This window comes from Lipotes vexillifer, unplaced genomic scaffold, assembly GCF_000442215.2.
Source record: "Lipotes vexillifer unplaced genomic scaffold, Lipotes_vexillifer_v1.1 scaffold419, whole genome shotgun sequence".
Lineage (NCBI taxonomy): Eukaryota > Metazoa > Chordata > Mammalia > Artiodactyla > Lipotidae > Lipotes > Lipotes vexillifer.
Window position 1 is genome coordinate 2163521 of NW_006786333.1, and position 23072 is coordinate 2186592.

At 39.2% G+C, this 23072-nt stretch overlaps 1 protein-coding gene across 1 annotated transcript in view; it reads right to left on the minus strand.

The window, feature by feature from the left end:
• ST6GALNAC3 (ST6 N-acetylgalactosaminide alpha-2,6-sialyltransferase 3) overlaps nucleotides 1-23072 on the minus strand; it is a 591033-nt gene that overhangs the window by 4493 nt on the left and 563468 nt on the right. The window lies entirely within an intron of this gene.

Here is a 23072-nt window from a genome sequence, read left to right on the forward strand (position 1 = left end):
AAAAAAAAAAAAAGAAAAAAAAAAAAACAAGGCTTTTGTCTTCCTGCAGGCCAGAGGATTGGATCTGGAGGTGACTATATTATAAAGGTTGGTCAGGGAAGGCCTTTTTGATAACAGAAGCAAAGATCTGGGAAAAAATCGGGTGGGAGAGGGTGAATGGGAAGAAACCGTGTAAGCCGTACTGGAAAGGCAGCCTCACGTGGGTAGTCTTTCAACGCCCTCTTGGTCACATAAGAGTGGGCCTTGGGCCACTACCAAGGAGTTCTCACAGCCTGTGCTGGACTTATCACCCTGAGTGTGAATATCTTTCTCTGTTTCACAGTCAAGGTGTACGCATTTGCTTAAGTGTCATATGGCACATGGCTAACCTCACTGCTATATCCAACTCCTTTAAAAAGGGGATGGGGTCTTTTGTTCTGCGGCACAAGAGGGTTGCATGCAGGCCAAGAGCCTGTGTCAGCTGCTGGGAGGGACCTGCTGGCTGTGGGGGACCGATGCCCACTCTTAGAGCTGACCTTGCTCTATCTCTTCTCTGTGTGAGGATAGCATTTTTCCATCCAGTGCTTGACTGTGTTGTGTTTCCTTTTGTGACTCCAATACCAAGATACAGTGGGCAGAAGTGTTTGGACTTCTACTCCTGGTGATAAGCCACAGATGCCCCTTGCTCAACAGACCGTATGAGAGAAGAGTGTCCCAGGAAGTGTTCCATCTCACAAATATGAGAAGTCTGCTTGGTATGTTTAAGGAAGAGGTGGGAAATACAGTAACTGAAGGGGGAGAGTAATTAGATAAGTGCTGATTGGAGGATTGTGTCACGTTCCAAATGGTTCAAGGGAATATTTGATCTCCATATTTCTCTTTAGCCAAGACAACCCAATCCATCCAATACAGATGACTGCCTATCTACTTAAAACGTTTCCCGCAGGGGCATCTGGGTCACCCAGGTTGCTTGGCAACTGAGTGTCTTAAAAAGACTATGTTTCCTATCTTCCATCTAGATGTCTTGGTAAAACTAGAACATGGCCGGCTCTTCTGCTCCAAACCAACACTTCGCCACTGGTACAGCACTCCAGCCAGTAGTTGTTCCCACTGATGTCCAATATCCTTGCTGCAGTTCTCCAGGACCAAGCCATCAGTGTGCTACAATTAGGACCCTGAATCCTTTGATTTCTTTTTTAAATTAATTTATTTATTTTAAAGAAGATGTTGGGGGTAGGAGTTTATTAATTAATTAATTTATTTTTGCTGTGTTGGGTCTTCGCTTGTGTGCGAGGGCTTTCTCTAGTTGTGGCAAGCGGGGGGGCCAGTCTTCATCACGGTGCGCGGGCCTCTCACTATCGCGGCCTCTCTTGTTGCGGAGCACAGGCTCCACAAGCGCAGGGTCAGTAGCTGTGGCTCACGGGCCTAGTTGCTCCGCGGCATGTGGGATCTTCCGAGACCAGGGCTTGAACCCGTGTCCCCTGCATTAGCAGGCAGATTCTCAACCACTGCGCCACCAGGGAAGCCCTCATTCCTTTTTTTTAAACAGGCACCACTTGGTATCAAATCACTTAAAACAGGCAAGCATTTCAGACTAACAGTGGGGGTTGATAACTGGATTTTTAACCTTTATTTTCATCGACTTTGGTTGATTTGGAAGGAGAAACAGACCCAGAGCATTTATATCCACCCCCTCTGCCTATTTGTCACTGAGTCTGAAATGCCGCTATGTAAATTGACTTCCTTTGTATCTCCTGGTGTGTCTTCTAAATGGAAAACATTCCAGAAACAGGTTCCCATTAAGTTACATGCACTCTCCTCTGTGATAGGAACACTAGCAGCAGCATGGGTTAGGAGCAGGTGCCAAATGGGTGGGAAGACACAGCACAGGGAGGGGAAGGCACAAAAGAGCAAGCTGGCTTAGAAGAGAATGGAACCTGCAGTCAATCCTGCATTCTGGGGTCTGAGGAGGAACAGCGATGATGGGACCTGCTTAAAGCACCATCTGCTTAAAAAGTCATTCGAAAATTGGGAGAGATCAGAAGAACAGAGTCTTGACTAAAAGCTCCCAAATTGAAACTAGAAATTTTATCTAGGTACTGATTTTTTCCAGTTATTATTCCTGCTAAATTGTATTTTTCCCCCTCTTCTTGCCTTTTCCTTCTACTTTTTCTACCTTCAAATCCTCTCTATCCTTCATTACTAGGCTGACCAAGTACTAGTAGAGATCACTAAAAATTACAGCATCTATTTGCACATGATGAGAAAAGACGGGTCTCACATATTCACCCATTTGTTTGTTTTTTTCAACAAACATTCATTGTGATCCTATTATATGCCACTGACTCTGATAGGAGCTGGTGATGAATATGGGATATTTTCTTAAAGAGCACACGGTCTAGTGGAGGGAGGCACACATGTTAACACAATTAGTCACAATCAGTGTAACAAAGTGGAGTTTCAGAGTCAGTACCAAGTGCAGTACAGAACAGAAGTGAGGATGTCTGGTTTCCCATTCCAGCTGTGCCACTACTCAAATGTCAAGCTTTGGACAACTTATTTGGCCTCTTTGGGTCATCTTTGTTTCCTTGTCTCTAAAGTGAGATAGTTCAACTAGTCCTATCTAAGGTTTCTTCTAATTTTAAAATCAAATGATTCTGCAATCATCACCTTCAGTGGTCAATCTGTTTTATTCTTTAGCCATTTGGCAGTTCCATGTTCCATGTGGGTTGGATGGGTAATTAACAAGCATATTAATTGATCAGGTCACATTTAATGCACACTTGTGTGATGGGCATGCCACTAAATGCCTGGAGTGTATATAGAAAGGGTATACAGTTTTACCTGGCAATGGTAGTGGCTACAGTCGCTAAATTTTGGAGGGAGAAGCTCCACGTTTTCCTCTTTTACACGATTGTTCATGGAAGGTGTTGGAATGGCTAAGACCAAAGGCACAGCCACAGCATTGAGGGTAAAGCTTAATTTGAGTGAGAAAAAAATCCAAATTAGGGCAAATTGTTTTTCTTTTTATGCATTTTTTTCCAGGAGCCAGTCCCTCCACGGAGTTACTGTCAAGGACCAAAATAATATTAGAGCCCTGGAATAAAGGGGGGATCATTTGTGTGACATATGGACCCCTCCTCTGCAAAATAAGCTCCCCTGGCTCACTCTGATCCAGCCCAGATATTCATGTCTGAGAGTTCAACAGCCAAGCTTTCAGAACAGAACCCCATAGGGTACAACTGTCAAAGTGATTTCTCTACATATTTATCTTCTCTTTACCACAGGAAAAGAGGGTCAGGAATTTCAGGGTTTGGCATCTGGTCAAAGATCTTTCCATCTCACCACCTAATAAGGAAATTTTTACATTTCTGATGTTGATTACTTTTAAGCCTAACCTAATTTATTTTGTTTCTGGGTAGACATCATAATCATTAGCTCAAAAGCTCTTCAAGCAAGCTGTGTTGCATTTGATGCAGACTGGGAGGTTCATACTGCCCAAGTGCCCTGTCCTACAAACAGCACTTAATTAGACAGTTGCATTTTTTTCCCTGGTGCCTCTGATATATTTGGGATGTGATATCATGTGAGGTTTCCTACTGATAATACTTGCTGGGGCTAGCAAAGTGGTTTCTTCTCAAAATACTCAGAGCTAATGTCCATATAACGATACTTGCAGTGGAATAATGTCAGCTGCTGGATTAATACAGGAATTCTTCTGAATAAATGTCCTGATGATCTGGGTTCCTAAGGGAATTCACTGGCTTGGATGGCACTGTATCTGGGAATTCTTGTAGCTGCACCATTTCTAAACTCTCCTGCTGTGTGGGTGTACTAGAAAGGAGGAAGTATAAATTATACACCCTAGTAGACCTTTGGAGGTTCAATAAAAACAATAACAAAAAGACTTGAGCTGATGTACATGAAGTTGTTTATGCTTTTCAGCTTAGAGGGACCTAGTGATAACCATCAGATGCCTTAAAAAATTCTAAAAGGGTCTCTTCTGGGACCAAATATTGTCTTGTAATTTGTCACTCATGCACGCGACACTATGTACCAGCTGGCCATCAGCCATGGCACTTTTTATACCTTCCACACTTGGGGATCTATAAAAACAATTATTGTCATCTACAAATAAACAATCAAGATTCCCATAGGGATGATAAGAGAATTTAAGCCCCTAATTCAGTACAATAGGAAAGCTTAAATTACTGCAGCAGAATAATGAGCCATGCAGCGGAAAATAAAGGCAGGAATGTTAAAAGGAAGCTATCAATCATTTGTTTCCACCGTCCAAGCTTTGCATCCCACTGCTCCTTGGTAATCAAGATAGTTACCACTTGGAAACTACTTAAATTTACTTGCTCATCTCTTGGAAAAATGATGTTGTCAACACCTTGATGTAGCACATGCTTGAAGGCATATCATTTAAAATATGATCTTTCATCTAGTTTATTACCAATAAAATATAAGCTACCATGCCCCTTGATGTTTACACCTGTTCCTTGATGTCTAAAGGCCATCACATGGCCACAGGGATTCGTTGTCTGTCATGCTGGCCTTATTTTTATCAGTCTCAGTATTTGTGGCTGTCAGCATCCTTCATTCACCTGCACGCTTGCTTCTGAGCATATGCTCCCTCACCTTCTCCTTCCTGGAAACATATTATGAAGCATTTCTTTCCTATCGCCTGGCAAAAGCTGAAACTTTCTAGTGAGTGACATTTCCCTGTGGGATAATTTCAGGGGAGGAACTGAGGACACAGAAATGGTTACTTTTCAAAAGAAAACTGAATTACATTGAACTTATTTTCTATTCACAGGATGCTCTAATTATTGAGCACCATTAGCTCAATGACTTGGGTTCTGAACTCAAGAAGCTTATACTTTGATGGGCAAGATAATAGCACTTTCTCTATATTACGATTTTTTAATCTCGGCCTATTTTATTTTGTTTTATTTTTTATTTATTTTGCTGTACTTGGGCCTCTCACTGTTGTGGCCTCTCCCCTTGCGGAGCACAGGCTCCGGACGCGCAGGCTCAGCGGCCATGGCTTACGGGCCCAGCCGCTCTGCAGCATGTGGGATCTTCCCGGACCGGGGCACGAACCCGCGTCCCCTGCATCGGCAGGCGGACTCGCAACCACTGCGCCACCAGGGATGCCCTCGGCCTATTTTAAATGAGGCAGTTCTCTGTTGTGGGGTATGTCCTGTGTAATAAGTTCTCTTTCACATTTCACCAGATTCCTCTCTGTTCCAAGCTCGCCTGAGCCCAAAGAGGGCAGTAGACTTCTTGACTCCCTGGTGTATAGTCTTTGGCTCAGGGGGGTTTGCCATGGGGATGTCTCTGACCCCAAATGCAGGCTCTCCAGGCTCTCCTTATCTACAGTTCCCACTCTGGCTTCTCACTGTCCCACTGGCTTTCCTCACCAGCCAAGCATCTTACTTCCTTCTCCTTCTTGACAAGTCTATCTGAAGCCATTCAGGTTTGCTCAATACCGAATTATTATCTTATCTTTCAACACAGCCCTAGGAATCAGCAAATTCACTTGGCCTGAACCCAAAGGGCAGGTCGTAGCCTGCAATGGGGGACGTAAAATGAGGAAGGGAAACAAGTGTCAAGGAACAAGGATGCAGAGTCCAGTTGCCTCCATCTCTGTGCCTGCCTCTTCTTCATGGAATGGTTCCTTTGGGGGCCTTTGGTCCTACTGTTTCTAATTCATTTCTTCCATGAGCTAATGCAAACAAGGTCTGGGGCATTCCAAGCGAAAATTTCAAAAACATAATAATCATTTATTAAAGCCCAGAGAAGATCCAGACCCTCCCAACAATGGAGATTTATTGGACAGCACAATATTGGCAGCAGTTTCTGAAATCTGCTATACTCAGGAGCAAAAAGGAAATTTTATAAAAGAATTAATCAACATTGCATGTCTTGTTTTAACACTATTGGATCTCAGTTCTCTCATCAATATACTACACTGGCAGGATAAATAAAAATAGAAAGTAAGTTTCCATATACCTTCCTAGGGAGACGGAATACCTGACAGAATACAGATTATTCAATTAAAGACATTCTTCCCCCATTTTTTTTCAAAAGCACATGGATAATGAAAGAATACATTTAAACAAAGAGACTGGCCAAGAAAAACAGCTGGTGATTATCAGTAGCACCTCGGGATTCAATCTAATATTGTGAACCAGTCTAATGAAAGCAGAGCTCAAAGTGTGGAAGCAATTTCAGCTGTCCCCAAGTCATATATTTTTGTATGTCATTCGACAGTCGGGAGCTATGGTAATACTCTGGAGTTGGCCCATTGTATTAACACTGTATATTGGTACTATCTGTCAATGGGACATGTCCAGCAAATCTTTAGGCAGCAACAACTTTCTGCAAATCAGGCGGCAGAACTCCCCATCTTGGCTTGAACCATTTGCAAATGGACATAAACTTTTCAAATGGATAAAAACATCATACTGTGGATGATTCCTAAGAGAATGCACCAAATGAACGGAATCTAGGCCTGGAAAATAATGAAAAATGGACCACGGGTAAATGGAGAAAGCCATAAATCTTAGAGGACTGTACTACCATCCCAATCCGCTAATGCAAAATGCCTGTGTTAATCAGTAGGCTCTTGGACTGTAAATATAACAAATAATTTTCTTGCTGTAGAATCAACAGGACTCTATGACTAGTGACGAATGCAATGAAATTGTACAAAAGGAGCATAATAAGAAATGACTGTGTTCTTTTCAAAATATGTACATTTAAAAGTAAAATGGTATAGCTCCCAAAGATATGATTTATGACTGCTGTAGAAATAGCAGATACCACTCACAAAGTTTACCTTTTTCATTCATCTCAGAAATTAAAAGGTTATTTTGCTCTTACCCTTGGGCTTTAAAGCCCTCTCAACTGGAAAAGTCGATTTCTGGGATTTCATTCAATTTTTTAAATGAACAATGGAACCTCAGGAATGGCAAGGATGGATAGTGGAGATCTCTTTGGGCAACTTCATTAAGGCAGGACTGGTTCCATAACCATTCAGTATTGGCTGAATTGTATCCCCTCCAAATTCATATGTTTAAGCCCTAACCCCTCATTGTGATGGTGTATCGAGATGGGGCCTTTGGGAGGTAATTAGTCATGAAGGTAGAGCCCTACTGATGGGATTACTGCCCTTATGTGAAGAGAAAGAGACACCAGAGCTCTCTCCTTTCATGCTATATGAGGACATAGCAAGAAGGCTACAAGCCAGAAGGAGAGTTCTCACCAGAAACTGACCATGTTGGCATCTTGATCTTGGACCACCAGCTTCCAAAACTATCTGAAAATGAATTTCTGTTGTTTAAGCCACCCAGTATATGGTGTTTTGTTCCAGCAGCCCAAGCAGACTAAGGCAACGGGTATTTCTCAGGGCCCTCCCCTGACACACCTGACCTCCCACTGTATTTTCCAGGACTTCTGTTCCTGAACTCCCATGTCTAGTCACATGAGTTCATTTATGACTCCTTAGCACATCTTGTATGTGTCAGCCTCTGTCTTTTTTTTCTCTTGACTTGTGTACATGTTCCTTCTTCCTGAAATGCTCTCCCCATGACTTCTCCTGTTTCTAATCTTATAAAGCTTCGATTCCCTCCTCCTTTCAAGAAAGATTCGCTGGGTGCACTGTAAGTGTGAGGCACTGCGCCAGGCACTGGAAAGACCAAGTTGCCCCTGATCTCAAATCAGGGTCAAGGCAGGGAGACAGACTCGATGACTATTTTCAAAAATAGGGTTATCAAGGGGGTAATTCCCCTGTGAGTGCTATGAGAGTACTGAGGGAAGAGCAAAAGACACCGCTGGAGGGAATTGGGGAAGGTAGGAATTGAGAGCTGAGCTGCAGATTAAGGCTAAGGAAGCACACCAGGCAGGAAAAGGAGCAGAAGGAGAGCCTTTCAGGCAGAGGGAATGGGCTGTGCAGCTGCACTTGAGGAATGAGACTAACGGGAATACAGAGTAGCTCTGGTCTGTCCTCTAATCTGGAAGAAACCTCAAAGCATCATCAGTGCTTAATTTCCATAATAAATTATTGGTTAGAGACAGGATGCATAAGTAACACTGACTTACTTTTTTCCCCTTACATTATGTTTTGAAATATTAGAGATATCTTGATGTTCTGTATAGCTAGCTTTTTTAGCTGAAGGAAATTTATGGATCTGGAGAAAAGTATCTAGGGGAAAATTGGCAGAATTATATTTTTTCTTCCTCGTTAAATTCTTCATTAATTCAGAACTGAGAAAAGTGTTAACAATATATGACTAAGAATAAAAACAATTAAAAAATGTGTGAGGCTATTGGAGGTACCCAGTGGTGTTCATCTGTGTTATAAACTAAGTTACAAGGCAGGAGCAAACTCATCTAATCTCCACATAGTCTCCAAGTGGACTTCCTCAGTACACACCTGAAGGCTCACAACCTGTTCCATTTAAAAGGGAAACAGTTTTTACAAAAACATTTAATTTACTGAGTTTGCTTTTATTGTTTTGTTTTGTTTTTTTAATTGGAAATGAAAATGGATACCACTGCTGCTTTAAGGACATGAACCCTTTGAAATACCTTTCTGGTCTAGAAATGCTGAGCTAAATGACTTCCATAGTAACATCTCCTTTACCCAGTGAAGCTTCTGGGAGAAGGAATTACACTATGTACACTAACACCTAATCTCCACTCTGAGTAACTCTTGCCTTCCCTGGAACTCCGGTTTTCCAAAATGGCCCATAATTTTGAGGGCGTGAGGTATTATGGATAGTCTGTGTGGGTTCTAGTTTCAGACTATTCAAGCTACCATAGAGGCCCTTGTCTCAACAACAATAGATTTTCTGTCAACTTTCCTGTGATAGATTGTATTGATCGCCTCCTCCTTGAACATGGCTTGCTCATGCGTCAGTAACTTCCCTGCCTTATGACTTTAGGCTTGGCCAAATGACTTACTTTGACCCATGGACCATAAGTAGAAGTGAACATTGAGACAGTTCTCAGTGGAGATTTTAAGAAGTGTCACATGGTTCCCATTTCTTACACTTCTTCCCTCCATCATGAGAACAACACATCCCAGGTAGAGGGTGCTCCTTCAGCCTGGGTCCCATGACACAGATATGAGCCCAAAACTAGAGCCAAGTTCAGCTAACCTAGCAGATCTATAGCTCCTCACAGACCTGTGAATAGTAAATAAATGTTCTTGTAAGCCACTGAGTTTTAGGGTTATTTGATATGCAGCAAAAAGCTAAGTAAACTATTTTGATAAATAATAACTGGTATTACTTATGGAGCATTTATATGTACTAGGCATTGTACCAAGAGCTGTACATAGGTCATTTTATTTAATTCTCACAACAACCCCATCCCATAGGGAGTATTAATATCCCCACTATACAAATGAAGGTTTGGGGAGATATAAAGTACTTGTCCAAAGACAGTCATATCAGAGAACTCAGGTTCTTAACTAAGTTCTTTCTTGGTTACCATCATTCTCAGTATTGCCTGAGGAGGTATCACATGTCTGATAGAGCAGTCATCAAAAGACCTCAATGCTTCTGGTTCTATTGTTAACTCTCTAGGCAATCTTGAACATGTTGCTTCTTCTAGGGCCACATTTTCTGTTTTTTTTTTTTTGGTGGCAGAATAAGAGGATTGACCTAGGTAGGCTTAAGGTCTTTCATCACTGAAGTTCTGTAATTGTAGTTATAGTAACATAATCCATGTTAGAGAGATTATAAATGTCTAGCTGTATTTTTGGCACAGAGTTATTATCATCACTTTATAGATTTGTGTTTATAGCCTTACCATTCAAAACACTTTTCAGAATTTCAGCCATGGTCATGTTCAAACAATAGCTTTAGGCCACTGATGTAGATATGTACATCAATTTTAAAAAGAAATAAAGGGTATGTATGTCAATCCCAATCTCCCAATCCATCCCACCCCCCTTTCCCCACTTGATATCCACACGTTTGTACTCTACGTCTGTGTCTCTATTTCTGCTTTGCAAATAAGTTCATCTTTACCATTTTTCTAGATTCCACATATACGTGTTAATATACGATATTTGTTTTTCTCTTTCTGACTTCATTCTGTATGACAGTTTCTATATATACACTACTATGTATAAAATAGATAGCTAATGAGAACAGACTGTTTAGCACAGGGAACTCTACTTAATGTACTGTGCTGACCTAAATGAGAAGGAAATCCAAGGAAGAGGCGATATACATATACGTGTGGCTGATTCACTTTGCTGTACAACAGAAACTAACACAACATTGTAAAGCAACTATACTCTAATTAAAAAAAGAAAAGAAAGAAATGAAAGAAAGGAGGAAAGGACAAGGGAAGGAGGGAGGGAGGGAGAAAGGGAGGGAGGGAGGAAGGGGTAAGTCCTGAAAATAAAGATCGAGTTCCTAGATTTACTTCATTCCCCAGGCATGGCTTCCTTTCAGCCCTTAGGTTCTGCAACCTTTTAATAAATTCTCCTCTTCGGCTTATGTCAGCTGAAGGAGGCATCTGTTCCTTGCAACCGAAGATTTGAAGTTGGATTGGTTGACCTCCAAGATCCTTTCTAACATAATGAGTCTATTTAATACTCTAGGTATAATTAGGGGCTTTGCTTCTACTGAATCCTTAATTCTTATTAACAATCACTATCTGATCTGATCCCAAGTTCTATACTTAGGCTTAAATAAGTTGCTTCTTTCTAACTTACCCTTCAACTTATCTTGAAATCATGCCCTTCCTAAATTGATGTGGTCTTCAGTATTCTGAATGCTAATCACCTGTCTCTACCTAAGGCATAGGTGCCTGTTCCCTGCTAACCTGATAAAGGTAATTAAAGGAAGGTTTTGGCTTTCTCTCCTAGTTCTCTTATCAGTAATTCCCTCTGCATATACTTTCCTAAGACTAAGGAGAAAAAAAAAGGAAAGATTGTAATCAGGTAGGAGAATATCTAAATAGATAAAAGACTTCTTCCTGCTACTTTAAGTTTTTAGAAGAGAAAAGAAAGGAATCACTTTCCCTTGGCTTTTTTTCTTTTTTTTTTTTTTTTTTGCGGTACACGGGCCCCTCACTGTTGTGGCCTCTCCGGTTGCGCAGCACAGGCTCCGGACGCGCAGGCTCAGCGGCCATGGCTCACGGGCCCAGTCGCTCCGCGGCATGTGGGATCCTCCTGGCCCGGGGCACGAACCCGTGTCGCCTGCATCGGCAGGCGGACTCGCAACCACTGCGCCACCAGGCAAGCCCTCCCTTAGCTTTTTGACTTAACTGGAAATTGAGTTAAACCAAGCTTTTCCTTTAGAAATAGTTCTAGCACAGAATCAGACTCAAACTTGCTTCTGACAAAAATGAGCCCTTGTTGACATACAGCATTATATTAGTTTCAGGTGTACAACATAATGCTTGACATTTGTATGTATATATTTCGAAATGATCACCACAATAAATCTAGTTATCATTCGTCACCACACATAGTTTCAGAATTTAAAAAATAATTTTTAAACAACTGAAAGGGATTAAGACAGGATTTAACAAGGATTTAAGACAGAGACTTGAGGTGGTTTCACCCCATTGAAGGAGAATTGGGTATCCACCCTTGATGCTAAGGTCTCCAATATCACTGGGATCATCATTAAACGAGCTTCGTCCAGGGCCAAGCAGCCAGCTACACATAAAACTGAAATTAAAAAAATACAAAGCAGCACTGACCTTCTGATTAAGAAAGACCAATTTTGCTGCCACTTCCTGCCTATCTGAATCTATTATCGCTATTCTGAGTTACATGGCTCAATAAATCCTGAAATAAATTATTTTGAGGGGAATATTTATTTTCAATAGGCAAAGCTAAGCTGTACCCCCATCATCCCCGTCTATTAAAGTTGTTTTTATTTGGCTCACTAAAGATAATTCAATTAGAAGGATAATTCAATTAGAAAAGGTCAGAAGTAACAACTGACATATGGGTCTTCAGGGACTGATAATTTTAGTCTCCAACTTAGAGAAGGAGGTTTTATTTGTCATTTTTCCAATAGGCTGAGATTCATTGACTACCTTATACACAATACCTTTGCCAAATTATAGGCTATCATCAATGTGTCAAACAGACACTTATCTAGTTCTTCTACTCCAGTACCAGCTGATTCCCAAGAGGGGCATCTGTCTGCGCCAGAAGAACACCCGAATTCAGGTGACCTAGTGATGGAATCTTCCTTGAAACAGTCAAAGCTAATGGAGTCTCACCTATTAAACAAGATGATTGTCCACTAAGGTAGAATGTTATTCCAATTTAATTCTGCCCAGGAATTTTAGTCCTAAGAAATCCATTGTTCTCTCTATTCTTGAGAGGGGATAGGGTTTGAAAGCTATCCAGATTTTCCAGTTGAGCTAGATTCCTTGCCTAGTGAAGCAAAGAATTTCTTTCATGGAGGTATGTCTTCCCATAGCGTTGATACACAGGTTGGCTGGCAATCTGGGGAAAGGACCTGTGTGTTTGTTGCTTACAGTAAATCTGTACCTGTGAAGTCCTTCTGTGCACACCCTCCCCATACCAAAACTTCTCCTGTACTAGGTCCTTTTATCTAAGGATGATCTTTCCGATCAGAGAAAAGGTAACGGCAATACTTCCACTCTTCCAATCAGAAGAGATAACTTTCATGTGACTCTGGAATTCTTCTACCCCAGTAATTATTTTTCTTATTGAAGTATAGTTGATATGCAATATTGTGTTAGTTTCAGGTGTACAGCATAGTGATTCAGTTTTTTGCAAATTATATATATTCCATTATACAATGATTATTACAAGGTGATTACAAGATAATGGGTATAATCGCCTGTGTAATAGAGTATATCATTGTTGCTTATTTATTTTATATACAGTAGTTTGTATCTGTTAATCCCTTAACCCTAATTTGCCCCTCCCCCCCCCTCCCTCACCCCTTTGGTAATTAAAAATTTGTTTTCTAGGTCTGTGAGTCAGTTTCTGTTTTGTATATACATTAAGCCCAGTAATATTGTTGATCCAGAGTAGACAAAATTTCATAAAGTGGGAACTAGAACACAGAGCAAAAGCAATATATCTTAGAAGATGCCAGGAGAAATGCAGAATAGAACTTAGAAAATTACTCTTACTTGAGAGCATCTGACTGAAACATGAGAATGTTGTTAGCTCCACAGATTTTCCTACATTGCAACAGTCACAAAATGTCAGAAATCTCCACTCCTGGCTATAAAAATGAGAAGGACACAGGAAAACAGTTGAAAAGATCCTCCACCTTGCATGTTTGCTTTCACCACCTGGTGATAACAGTTTATGCCCGTGTTTCTGACTAAAGGGGCTGCAAAGAAGTGACGAGAAGAGCTACTGAACTCTGAAGGCTGTTGAACAGCAGCAGTAGATGAACAGAATTGCTCCTATTTTTGGAGCCCACGGATTGGCTTCCCTTCATTCCTCTCTCTTCCCCTTACCTCTGCTTAGTCTTAAGTGTCCATAATCATGCCAAGAGGATGAAAAGAAATACATAGTTGTTTTTTGTAGAGGGGAAATATGAGGCATGAAATTTTGTGAAAGCTTCACCCCAAAATAAGAAAGTAGGTTGAAGGAAGCTGCCTTCCTTCCTTATGAACCGGTTAAAGGGAACTGGTGAGTGATGTCGACCAGCTCCCTCTCCATCTTTGCAGCCACAATCCTTGTGCTCCTAGGCTGAATATTCTAGACCCTTCCACCATTTTTCCACTCTGGAAAAACTCTTTACTGTCATCAGAGGCCCAAATCTCTGATGTGATTATTATGATTCCACAATCCTATTCCTTCTCCCAGGGGCATCTTTATTCCTATGCAGTACTGGGATCCCACTCTCTACACCCAGAGCCCTGGCTCCACTTCCCAGCCATAGCCCTGATCCCACTCTCCCTAGAGGCATTGTTTCCATCCTCTGCACCTTTTCCCAAGTTCCACTTACCACCACTGCTACTGATAATGGATTCTGATTTTATGGTCCTGGGAGTATAGTCTGGGTATTCGTACTTAATAAAAATTTTAAAAAAAATAAAGGGGGTTCCTGGGTAATTATAATGCGATGTGTGTAGCCAGGGTTGAAAATCACTGCTATAAATGCTTGTTAGGTTTGAGGATTCTATTAGAAGTTGAGTTTCACTTTATTATGAATTAAATTAGCTTTTGAGGATTGGCCTGAGAATCTAACCACTGTTTTAAAATTTGTTTCTTTAGGAAAATATGTCCCAATTTATAAATAGCTGACTTGCAAACTGACAGGAAACTTGCCAGTGAAGGAATGCTGGTAAGCAAAGGTATCCTGACTTTTTTTGAAAAGTTTGTTTATTTATTTAATTAAAGTATAATTGATTAGTATAGTTGATTTACAATATTACATTAATTTCAGTTGTACAGCATAATGATTCAATATTTTATAGATTATACTCCATTTAAACTTATTACAAAATAATGGCTATATTTCCCTGTGCTGTACAATACATCCTTGTTGCTTATCTATTTAATACACAGTAGTTTGTATCTCTTAATCTCATACCCCTGTCTTGCCCCTCCCTTCTTCCCTCTCCCCCCTGGTAACCACTAATTTGTTTTCCATATCTGTAAATTTGCTTCTATTTTTTTAGATACACTCATTTGTTTTATTTTTTAGATTCCACATATAAATGATAACATACAGTATTTGTCTTTCTGTGTCTGAGTTACTTCACTAAGCTTAAAACCCTCAAGGTCTATCCATGTTGTTGCAAACGGCAAAATTTCATTCTTTTTTATGGGTTGAATAATATTCCATTGTGTGTATATAAATGTATCCCATCTTAATAACTATGTCTGGCACACATTAGGCACTCAATTTGTCCAACTTAGTTGAATAATTTTTGGAAGGCAGCCTTTTCCTAAGTAGAAATTGCTAACATTTTTCCCCCAAGGAATTTTAAACAGTTTACCAATGTTTTCTCATTGATGATGTAACAGAGGTACTTACTGATATATCTAAGGATATACCACATGTCAGAGATACAACCCAAATCACCATGCAAAATTTGGTAAACCTCACATGTACGCCTTGTATCCATTTACCTCCAGAATCAGGTTTTCCCCCAGCTTTACTGAGATATTAATGACACATAACATATGAAAGTTTAAGGTGTACAATGTAATGATTAGGTACATGTACACACTGCAAAATGATCACCACAATAAGGTTAGTTAACATTTCCATCCCTTCATGCTATTACAATTTGTGTGTGTGTGCACACATATATGTGTGTGTGTTGATAATATTTAAGACTTATTCTCTCAAAAATTTTCAGGTATATGATACAGTATTGTTAGTTATAGTCACCATGCTGTGCATTAGATCCCCAGCTCTTAATTATCTTATAGTTGAGATAGAATCAAATTTCAAAATCCTTTTTTCAGTCAGTTGGCCCACAGCTCAGCCAAAATTCCGATTTCATCTATCAGGATTGAAATGTGCTCTGTATTTTTTATAAATAACAAATCATAGCACAGTGGTGGCCACACATGGCATGCCAAAGAAAGGAGAATAAACAAAGATGGGGCTCCAAAAGGTGGGAAGATGTGTTTTTGTAATTTATTGGACCCACAGTAGACATATCAACATCAAGAGGTGTATTCACTGTTAAATTCCTGAAATCATGAGGTAAAATATCAATTCACCTAAGTTAATTTTAGTCTTTTGAATTTTTCACTGCAAAGCAAACTCTCAGAAAATTAAGTGTCATTTGTACCTTCTTGAAGTTATAAAGCACATGCTTAATGGAATCTCGTGGCAATTAATGTCTTAGGTCATTCTACAGGCACGGGGAAGTCTCTTTCCTCCCTGCTTTTGGCTGCCATCATGAACCCCTCTTGCCACTGTTGCCTCCAGTTTCGCAATCAACGAAGTCCAGAAAGTGACATTTGCATACTGGCCCCGTAGGAAAGCTTCCTCAGTCTTCCTGTCAGCACAAAGCTCATTCAATTATGTTCAGCCTCAGAAGTGCCGTTTTATTTATCAGAAGGCCACTTTCCAGTTTTTAAATGGCTCTGGACCTGCGACTTCTTTGAGCAACCCTGACTGTAAGAGCATTTGCCATTCACCTCGGGCTGTGCTTGTGGCTAGCAATCATCCATAACTAGTATGCTGCTAACAGGATTAATGCATGAGAGACAGTGCCCAGCCTTATTGAGAAGCCTTTCTAAAACAAGCTGGCAGCTGCTGATTTGCACATTGCAAAAGAAAACCTAAGTGCTCACAACTGTGGTGCTGTGAGTACTGTTTCCTTCCATTCATAGTTCGAGAATTAATGGTGATATTAACGCAGCCAAGAAAGATGTCAGATAGTAGATGGCTCCAGCTCCTGAATTATCTTGTTTAATTTATTTGTTTGGATGATGGCTCCATGATTCTCCAGGATATGTACATCACCCTCGACTCTGTCCTCTTCCTCATCCTTCATGTCCCGTTAGTTACTGGGTTGTGTTAACACTTCACGTTACCTCTCACATCTGTCTTTGTATCCTGGGTAACAAGGTGGCTTGGGTGTAGGCTTCAGATTGGGACAGTCACCCATTGTGGTACATCTACAAAATCTGTGTACACATTTAACAGAAGTGAATGACGTGGTGGCTGGGCTGGAGGCAACAGTGGATATGAGTCCAGTCTCAGGGAGCCACCACCAACACCCAAGATGTCCCTTCACAATCTTGGCATTTTCTTTAAAATCACAAAAAAGTAGGAAGCGGGGACGATGGTAAAATTTTTCAAAAGGGAAACACTTAAGCATTGCTATGAAGAAAGATATGTTTTCCAATCTCCCTACCCAATAATTTTCTAGTCACAGGTGACTTTATTGTGGAAACAGCCTCTCTGTATTTCCTGGTGAGGTGTTGAAACCGAAAAAGCACAAGCTGGGCTAGACACAGAGTCAATATTCTTTGATTCAGTTTCAGCTGTTCACTGTGGCACTTTCCCTCATCATCTCTTTCAAGAAGACAATGCAAAGGAAAAATCAGATTTTTCTCTAATCAAGGGTAAGGAATGATTTCTAGCTTTGTGATAATCAAGGAGTTTCAAAGAACTTAGTGTTGGTTAAAATATTATGGCCATTCAAGTCCTGATTTCATATTGCAACATACCACCCAAAACTTCTTTCGATTATTATCATTTTTTCCTTTGTACACCAATACAGAAGTAACAGTATTTAATAAACATGTTAAACATAGGCCTAGCACTATTAAGTGGAAGGATCTTTGAGTGAATGAATGGATGAATTAGTTTCTCCCAACAAGTCACCTGGACAAATGTGCTTCTGTAAAGAGCGGAATGGAGCATGGAGGGGAAGGAACCACTTTCTCTTGATAACCATTATTTTCCCCTAACACACATATTTCCTTTCTTGACATTCATGACATTAAAGAGGATAACTCAGGGATACGTGATCTTAGCAATTTCTTTTTGTCTTAAAAGAAATACATCCAGGATTTGGTTCAAGAGTTACATCTTGTGCAATTTGTGTTTTAGACAAAGGTACGTTATTTTTATTTTTAGGCTACCTGGCATGTGAAAATAGGAGAAAAAATTGGTAACTTACTAGCTTATTTAGAAAGAATCATTTTGAATATTAAGTCCTCTTGAATATGCTGAAATATCTGAAATGATTATTGTACCTTGAAAGTACTGAGGGAAAGAAAACTGAAATTTAAAGATTCAGTGCTAAGAAATACACTAACTAATGAAGGAGTAAAAAACAATATATATTTAGCACCTAAGGAGTTATTTCATACATACATACATATATATATATATATATATATATATATATATATATATATATATATATATAAACATGGAAAAAAGGATTCATTTCTCTCAATTTAATTTATGCTCCACATTGTTTCAGGAGCACATTGGTTGCATAAAAACAGGGGAAGACAACACGTGTGCATTTATTTAACGAGCACTGTGCAGCTACTCAACAAACACCAAGCAGAGCAAGGTGCATGCCATGAGCCTGACCCTGCACCACTAAGGTATTTTGCTTTTTGATGTTGATTAATTCTTGTGTCAAAAAGGAAAACTCATAAACATCTTTGTGTGTTTTTATGCCCAAGCCCTTAGAAGAGCCATGAAGTATTTTGTCTATAATAATATGGCATTTCTCTGAATAAAGAGTTCTATGGCTTGGGATATATATATATATATATATATATATATATATATATATATATATATATATAAACATGGAAAAAAGGATTCATTTCTCTCAATTTAATTTATGCTCCACATTGTTTCAGGAGCACATTGGTTGCATAAAAACAGGGGAAGACAACACGTGTGCATTTATTTAACGAGCACTGTGCAGCTACTCAACAAACACCAAGCAGAGCAAGGTGCATGCCATGAGCCTGACCCTGCACCACTAAGGTATTTTGCTTTTTGATGTTGATTAATTCTTGTGTCAAAAAGGAAAACTCATAAACATCTTTGTGTGTTTTTATGCCCAAGCCCTTAGAAGAGCCATGAAGTATTTTGTCTATAATAATATGGCATTTCTCTGAATAAAGAGTTCTATGGCTTGGGGAGGAACTGGTCTCAAAAGTGGCCCTAAAACCCCATTTCTCCCCTTACGGAATGTCCAACGTTGTCCCAACAGTGCTTCAAAGGAAGTATTTTTAAAAGTCAGATCGATCATTTTCGACCCTCTTCTTGGGATCCTAGACCCTCACAATTCACCCTGCTCTGTTTCCTCTCTCCCTCCAGCCTTTGTCCTTGTCTTCTCACTTTGTTCCCAGCATCAGGGACAACGTGCTCATGGAGAAGTTTGACTCCCTTGTCTGGGATTCTATCATTTCCTCCTTCCCTGACCTACCTTTGATGCCCCCCTGTTCTGTGGTGAACTGGAGTGACAAGACAAGGAGTTATTGCTTCTAAGCAGAGGAAGCTATCTGAAAGATTAACCCTCCGGAGCAAAGAGCAATCATGTTTACTCACAGTGAGGAAACATGGAGAGACTTGAAGCCTCATCAGTAAAGAAAACTAGAGCTAACAGGGGGATTCTACAAGCTCACTGACAACCAGTTGGTGCTGTGTTTGGGTTCATCTCTCTTTTGGCTATTTTATAGAAAATATTTCAAATTAAGAAAATAAAATCCTATGATAAACAAATGAGACCTAATAAAACTTAAAAGCTTTTGCACAGCAAAGGAAACCATAAACAAGACCAAAAGACAACCCTCAGAATCAGAGAAAACATTTGCAAATGAAGCAACTGACAAAGGATTAATCTCCAAAACCTACAAACAACTCATGCAGCTCAATATCAAAAAAACAAACAACCCAATCCAAAAATGGGCAGAAGACCTAAATAGACATTTCTCCAAAGAAGATATACAGATTGCCAACAAACACATGAGAGAATGCTCAATGTCATTAATCATTAGAGAAATGCAAATCAAAACTACAATGAGATATCATCTCACACTGCTCAGAATGGCCATCATCAAAAAATCTACAAACAATAAATGCTGGAGGGGGTGTGGAGATAAGGGATCCTCTTGCACTGTTGGTGGGAATGTAAATTGATACAGCCACTATGGAGAACAGTATGGAGGTTCCTTAAAAAACTAAAAAGAACTACCATATGACCCAGCAATCCCACTACTGGGCATATACCCTGAGAAAAACATAATTCAAAAAGAGTCATGTACCAAAATGTTCATTGCAGCTCTATTTACAATAGCCAGGACATGGAAGCAACCTAAGTGTCCATCGACAGATGAATGGATAAAGAAGATGTGGCACATATATACAATGGAATATTAGCCATAAAACGGAATGAAACTGAGTTATTTGTAGTGAGGTGGATGGACCTAGACTCTGTCATACAGAGTGAAGTAAGTCAGAAAGAGAAAAACAAATACCATATGCTAACACATATATAAGGAATCTAAAAAAGAAAAGAAAAGAAAAGAAAATGGCCAGAAGAACCTAGGGGCAAGACAGGAATAAAGACGCAGACCTACTAGAGAATGGACTTGAGGGTACGGGGAAGGGGTAGGGTAAGCTGGGACAAAGTGAGAGAGTGGCATGGACATATATACACTACCAAACGTAAAATAGATAGCTAGTGGGAAGCAGCTGCATAGCACAGGGAGATCAGCTTCGTGCTTTGTGACCACCTAGAGGGGTGGGATAGGGAGGATGGGAGGGAGGGAGATGCAAGAGGAAAGAGATATGAGGACATATGTATATGTATAACTGATTCACTTTGTTATAAAGCAGAAACTGACACACCATTGTAAAGCAATTATACTCTAATAAAGTTGTTAAAAAAATCCTATGATAATTCCTATGCTGCATAAATTGTTCCAGAGTACCCTAAAATATGGAACATTTCCCAGTTCATATAACCAATCTGGCATCACACTGATACTGAAACCCAAGAAAGAGCCAAAAGGGGGTAGGGATGAAAAATGAGAGTACAATCCCATTTATAATTACAGACTCAAAAATCTTCAATTAAAACCCAACCAACTGACCACAGCACTAAATTAAATAGCCATACTCTATCTCCAGACAGGTTCTATTCCAGGAGGGCAAGGATAATTTAATGTAAGTAAAGCTGTTAATATGGCACTTCTCAAGTGTGTTAGGTTGAACCCTAAATCAGTGGGATACTAAATAGTATTATACAAGGGAAAGAGGAACAGGTAATATTTGGGAATGGTGGGTTTAACAAATTAAACTGAAATATAACTGACATAGAGCACTGTATGTGTTTAAGATGTTCAGCGTAATGATTTGACTTACATACATTTTGACACAATTGCCACAATAAGTTCAGTTAACACCCATCATCTCATATAGATACAAAAAACATGTGGGTTTTTTTGTGATAAGAACTTTTAGGATCTACTCTCTTAGCAACCTTCAAATACAGAATTACTCACCATATAACATTATGGTGTCTATATTTTTTTAACTGAATTTCTTGACTGCTGGACTTCTCAGCATCTTCATATGATAAGAGCTAATATATCTCTAAGAAGTGAATATGTGAGGCAGCATTTCCCCAAATTATTTGACTAGATGACAGTTTCCTCCCCGCCTCAACTTTTTTTGATGGACCAGCCTGAGGAAGTGTTCTCGGGGAAATATTTTTGGTGGAGCCTATATTAATTTAATGCATTGTATCAGTCATTGAAGGTGACACCATATGATTTCTTTAGGTGATACCAGAAAGAATTTGACACAATCCAATATTCAATCCAAATAAAATTGTTTTAATCTACAACCAAAGGGATATCTGCTTAATGTAATAAAGAATCCCTCTCTTAGACTAAGTGCCAGCATCATAAGTAATGGTAAAATACTAGAAGGTATGTGTCATTAAGGTCAGGAATAAGAAAAATGTGTATGCTGTTATTATTTTTTTTCTTTAACATTGTTCTGGAAATTTTAGAGAATGGAGTAAGACATGAAATGTTAATGATGAGAAGAAACAGAGCTCTTATACCTACATGAAATAATTGTTTAAAAATTGTAGAAGGAAAGGACCTACTGTATAGCACAAGGAACTATACTCAATATTTTATAATAACCTATAAGAGAAAAGAATCTGAAAAAGAATATATATATAACTGAATCAATTTGCTGTACACCTGAATCAATTTGCTGTACAATAACGCAACATTGTAAATCAACTATACTTCAATAAAGAAAATAAAAAAAGTTAAAAATTGTAGAAGGAAGCTCAAAACTATTAGAATGAGAGCTTGATAAAATGGTCAAATACAAAATATATATATTTGAAAATGAATAGTTTTCTCTTATAACCAGAACTAATAAGTAGAAAATATAATGTACTGAAATATTCCTAAAATTCATAATAACAGCAAAAATATTTTTTTAAATACTAAAGAATAATCTTAATAAAAGTTTATGGGGCTTTCAGGACTGGACTACCAGTTTCACTCACTGGGAAGACTGAAGGCTGAAAATATGTCTATTCTTCCCAAATTAATGAGTTTGAATACAATTCTGACCAAAATTCTACTGGTGCACCCTACGTTCATAGCAGCACTATTCACAATGACCAAGACGTGGAAACAACCTAGATGTCCATCGATAGATGAATGGATAAAGGAGATGTGGTATACACACACACACACACACACACACACACACACAATGGAATATTACTCAGCCATAAAAAAGAATGAAATAATGCCATTTGCAGCAACATGGATGCAATTAGAGATTATCATATTAAATGAAGTAAGTCAGAAAGAGAAAGACAAATACCATATGATATCACTTATATGTGGAATCTAAAATATGACACAAATGAACCTATCTATGAAACAAAAACAGACTCACAGACATAGAGAACAGACTTGTGGTTGCCAAGGTGGGGGTTGGGGGAGGGATGGATTGGAGTTTGAGGTTAGCAGATGCAAACTATTATATATAGGATGGATAAAAAACAAGGTCCTACAGTATATATAGCACAGGGAACTATATTCAATATGCTGTGATAAACCATAATGGACAAGAATATAAAACAAGAATGTATGTATATGTATAATGGAATCACATTGCTGTACAGCAGAAATTAACACAACATTATAAATCAACATATTCAATTAAAAAAAATTCCACTGGTGCAAAAATAATCACAAAAGTAAAATACATTGACAGAGTGGGGGAAAAACATTGGTGACACACATGGAATGCAAAGGGTTAATGTTTTAATAAAAAAATTGCTTTTTATAGCCAAAGCAGTCTTGAGAGAGAAAAACGGAGCTGGAAGAATCAGGCTACCTGACTTCAGACTATACTACAAAGCTACGGTAATCAAGACAGTATGGTACTGGTACAAAAACAGAATATAGATCAATGGAACAGGATAGAAAGCCCAGAGGTAAACCCACACACATATGGTTACCTTATCTTTGGTAAAGGAGTCAAGAATATACAATGGAGAAAAGACAGCCTCTTCAATAAGTGGTGCTGTGAAAATTGGACAGCTACATGTAAAAGAATGAA